This window comes from Petaurus breviceps, unplaced genomic scaffold (genome assembly GCF_028583685.1).
Source record: "Petaurus breviceps papuanus isolate PSGF00001 unplaced genomic scaffold, PetGlider_PUasm1.0 138, whole genome shotgun sequence".
Taxonomy (NCBI): domain Eukaryota; kingdom Metazoa; phylum Chordata; class Mammalia; order Diprotodontia; family Petauridae; genus Petaurus; species Petaurus breviceps.
In genome coordinates, this window is record NW_027185694.1 from 2,537,919 (window position 1) to 2,543,446 (window position 5,528).

Below are 5,528 nucleotides of genomic sequence, written 5' to 3' on the forward strand. Positions count from 1 at the left end.
GTGACAACACAATCAAGGGAGCTGAAAAATGAGGAGGGAGAATGAGAATGGAGACAGGCAGACCTGGGTCCCTTCGCAAAATGGAGGCTCCTGGAGGAGTTTAGCAATGAGAGAACACAGAGGGCCCTGGTGAGTTGGAAGGGGGACTATTCCATGGTGAGCAGGCTAGTAGGTATGGATATAGGGTGGAAGGCTGAGCCAGAGTGAGCACCCCAGGAGCTGAAGAGAGGTCCTGCAGTATTTCCAGCATGATCCAGAAAGTAGGGAAGATGACTGGGAGGGGTAAAAGTAGTTATCAAAACTAATGAGATCACAGGCCATGAGTGCCCCACCCCTTCCTATCCCCTGACTTCACTGTCCAGGAATCTTGACAGTTCTGTGCTAGGCCTTGGGTATGCTAAAACAGAAGAAAAAAAAAAGCCAGGTCCTCAAGAAATTTACATTAAAATTTTCTCAGTGATAACTGTCTTCCAGTATTTGAAATGTCCTGTGGAAGAGGAATTAAATTTGTTCAGTGCAAATGGTAGGGCAGAATTGGGACCAATGAATAGGAGGAAACAATGGAAAAGGATAGTGGCTTAAAAAAATGTGCATGAAACATTGTTTTAAAAAAAAAGGTGAACTACTGATAGCAAAGGATAACAAATGGACAACCCAATGAAAAGAGGACTGGATGATGGTCCAGAGTAGAACACAGATTCCCCCTTTCTCTGAGATTTATGGCAGTATTTGGACTTGAGTCTCAGGGGAAGGTTGCAATATGTTGGGAATGAATGCCCACAAGGATGACCGTACAGGTCTTTTGAACTATCCAGGTATTGCATACATTTATATGCAAGCACATCTGAGAATGTACAACAAATGAAGGGTTATTTACAAAAAACATAAAATTCCTTTGAAGTGCCCACTAGAAATTATACACCAAAGCCCCCTAAAACCTGCCAGAAGGGGCCCCTACCAGGGTCCCTGGAAACCACCTAATAGGCCATAATAGTGAGGAAACTTTTCACCTGTGTTGCCAGAAACATACCCCAGATACAAGTCTGTTCTTGTTAGGTACCCAAGACTACTAGAAATGGCACCCTCCCTCCTTGGAAATCACACTTTGTTGTTAGCAACATATTATTCTTTAAAATGTACCTTTCAGGAAACTCGATGCTGTCTTCCCTATTGGGGAGGCAGTCACCTGGTTAATAAACACTCCTATCAAATTATAATTGGCTTGGCTGTCATGTCCATTTCATTTGTCCATTTCACCCTAACTGACAAAATAAGAAATTGATGGCCTAGAGGGGCTGTTTTTGAAAGGGGGGAGTGTGGGGCTAAGGATCCCTAAGATCCTTTAAGGGAGTCCATGAAGCTAAAACTATTTTCATAACAATATCTGCCTACTATAATGATACCCCCTCTTCCAACTACATATCTGTTTGAGACCATATTTTCTTCATGCACTTCAACAACAACAAAAAATCACTTGCATTTATGCATGATTATATAAGCAGATATAAGAATCAGTTTGTAGTCTATTAAACCAGATAGTAAAGATATTTGCAAAAATATGTGAGGCAAAGCCAATCTTCTCACTAAATTTTTTTGTTTTGGAAAATAGTTATGTTTTTTTAATGAAATAATAGATATTTAAAACATTTTATCAGAATTAATTTCTAATTTGATAATAAATATTGATAGACATAACCCACATAAACAAAAGCCCTTGGGGAGGGGGCTTTCAATAATTTTTAATAATTTTGATCCCGAGACCAAAATGTTTTAGAATCTAGAGTGATCTCACTCGTAGGGACCATTGAGAGATATATTGCTGAAAAGATATGTGAGATGGTATTTTAAGGTTCTCTTCATTAACTTTTCTCTGGTTATTAGTGAAATTAAGATCTGTTCATGGTAATAACTTGTGCTTTTCAAAAATTTTCTGTTTATGTCTTTTGGTTTGTACTGGGGAATGTCAACAACTTATAAATATAGAACAATTTCCATATATTAAATGTCATACCATTATCTGATAAATTTACTACAATTATTTTATCCAATTTAAAAAAAAATTTTTGTTGCAAATTCTTTTAATCTTTGCATACTCAAACCCATGGATTTTTGTTTCCAATAATTTCTAGCATTTGTTGGGTAAAAAGTTTTCTTCTCCACAACTGAGACAAAAATATTTTTTATTCTAGTTTTTATATTTAGATTACTTATCTAAAGTTTATCATATGGTGTGATGTTCAGGTCCAAACCCACTTTTTTTGATGCATTTTACTTTCCCCAACCGTTTTGATTATGTAATGACAAACTATTACTGAAACTTGGAAATTATCAGGTACTGTATAGTGGACAAGAGCACTGGACTTGGAAGTAGAAAGACTTGAATTCGAATTCTCTCTAAGTCACTTACTAGCTGTATAATCTTGGGCAAATCACTTAATGTCTTTGTGCCTCAGTTTTCCCTCTGAAAAGAGGGATAATAGCACATACCTCATAAGGTTATTGTGAGCATCGAATGAGATCACATATGTATACCAATTTGAAAATCATAAAGTGCTATATAAATGCTTTAGGTTTATTTCTCAGTTCTCTATATTGTTCTATTGATTGATTTCACTGTATTTTCTGCTATTTTTTTCAGCATCAGAACATTTTTAAAATTATTGCTTTGAAATACATCTTAAATATGGTAGGATAAGTCTCTCATTATCTAATGGCTTTTTGATAGTTTTTCTTAATATCCTTACAATGTTTTTTTTTATATACACTTTGTTATGACTTTAATTTATGTAGTAGCCTGTTCGTATTTCGATTTATATTACATTGATAAATTAATTTTTGGAAATAGTGATACTTTTACTATATTTGCTCTCCTAACCATGTACACATTGATTGCAAGTGATGTATGCATTTGTTTATTTCTTCCTTAATTTCTGTTGAAGTCATTGTGAAGTTATTCATCACAGTCTAAAAGACTTTTCTATTTTGGGGGGAACTCTTTGAACTTACTTATGGTGGAAGGCTGCATTTGCTATATACCTTTCCCCATCCTCTAGTCTAGCACATTACAACCCCTCTTTTGCCCTTTTTTGGGGGAACTTCCAGCTTGACTTAACTAGTACAACTTAACTAATAGTTTTTCCCAGCCAATACCTAACATCCTCCTGCTTTTGACAACTGGGATAGGAAACCAATCAGATCCACCTGAGCAAGACTTGACCTCCTTTCATTAGAAACCATGGACCTTCACCTACGTGATTGAACTGCCTTGGCATGTCTCATACAAACTAGAAGGAATGATGTAAACATGGAGAAGCTGGGTATGTCAAATCTAAGGGCAGCCCCTTCTAAGTCCTCAGACTCTAGCAAGATCTTGGGATCACTGGTTTTGTATGGATTTCTTGTATTGTCTTGATATGTCAATGCCCAAACATTTGATACATTTTATCATTACAGTTTTTTTAAAGTAGGCTTGCTGCTATGCAATCTTATTGTATGCTCTGTGTTTCCTTAGGCTGGATTTTGGAATCTCTAGAATCTTAAAAACCTGTAACAAGATATACAGCAAATGGCATTTTTCTGTCTATCATTTTCTGCTGATTTTCAGTAGTCATTCAATATGAAATGCTGGGTCCAGTGGAATAGCATAGAGATGGGAGAGATAATGAGACATAGTAAGAAGGCTACTTTGTACTGCATTATGTATCGAGAGGAAATAATGTGTAATAAGGCTGGAAAAGTAGGACAGGGTCAGGTTGTGAAGACCTAATACTAAATACTAGGCCTAAGAATACCAGCACTGGTCGTGATTCAGTCACTTATCTTTAGTTTTTAGTGGAATAACCAGTAACCAGGAATCGTCATCAGAGGTCCAAATGTGGTATCAACGGGATTATCCACACTGGGAAGATAGCTTCAAAGTCAGAACAAAGCCTTTAACCTTATTAAATTAACTGACTCTTCCAGGTAACATAAGGGAAGTCTTACTTTTAGTTTTTTCCTTCACTTTTTTCTGTAAGCTCTTGTCTTAAGCACCCCTCACCTAGAGAGTTCACAATCTCGCTCTGGGAACTGTTCCCTCTACTCCATCCAGTTTGGCCCATTTACCTGAAATAGATAGATCCATCCCTAACTTAGCCTTCCTCTGTTCTTGATGGACCTCAAGTCAAAAAGCCTAGGCTGTTCTTGGACCTTAAGTTATCATGTAACTTACAGAGTCTGTCCTCATGCCCTGGGCAAATTTGCTTTGTACTAATTGGTGGTCTCAGATCTCTCACTGCTCATTGGACATCTTGAACTGATTGCTCCATAGATAGCTTAAATGTGCCTAAAATTGATCTCATTAGCTTTGCCTCCCAGTACCTCCTCTTCCAAACTTGCCTATTACTATCCAGGGTACCATCCAGGTATCAATCTTCCCAGTCTTGCAATCTAAGTATCATTCTTTACTCCTCCCCCTCTCTCACTCTTTATATCCACTTGTTAATTTTACCTTCATAACACTTCTTTCATATACCCTCTTCTCTTTAATGTTACTACCACCCTGGTGTAGGAGACCATCACCCCCCACAAATACCCTCCTGGTTGTCTCCCTGCCTCAGGTCTCTCCTCCAATCCATCTTCAGCTGACAAAGTGATTTTCCTAAAGAACAGGTCTGGCCATGTCACCCCCACCCTCCATTCCTTCAACTTCAGTGGCTACCAATCACATCCAGGATCAAATGTAAAATCCTTTGTTTGGCATTCACAGTCTTTTATAACTTCTACCTTTCCAATCTTCTTACACTTTACTCCCTTCCATGTATTCCATGATCCTGTGACACCAGCTTCCTAGTTGTTTCTTGAATGTGATGACCCATCTCCGACTCCAGACATCCTCTCCCTCCCAGCTGTCCAGTCCTTATGCCTGGAATTCTTTCCTTCCTTCGATCTACTTCCTGTCTTCTTTCAAGTTATAGCTAAAATCCTACTGTAAGAATTCTCGCTGGTGTTTTCCTTCTGAGACTGCCCCCAACTTTTTCTATCATTTGTATGTAGTTGTTTTTATGTTGTCTCTGTGTGAGACTGTAAGCTCCTTGAGGGGACTGTCTTTTTGCATTTCTTGGTATTCATAGCAGGCACTTAATAAATGCTATTTATTAGCATTTATAATGTCTGACTTTACCATAGGGCTTCTGTAATCATGGCCATTTAGGGCAGAGTCTAAAGACCCTCAAAATGACTTGTTTTTGCAATTTTTGTTTAAACAGAATACGTTATTCTGTTTCCACTCACTTCACATAAGCCTTCCCAGCTTTCTCAGAAAAGGCAGTATTCAAAAATGAATCATAGGAAGAGGCTTGAGGGTTTTTCTTCAGGTTTGTAAATGCTGGGTAATAATTTACTTGTCTCTTGTTTACACTTTCCTTCCATCTCCTTGTGGGCAGTTCTATTTTTTTTTTCCTGCCTCATCACAGTCCTTTAAATCTCCCATTTCATTCACTGTTACTTTTATTTTCTACTGTTAATGTAAATGAAGCACAAAATTAGAA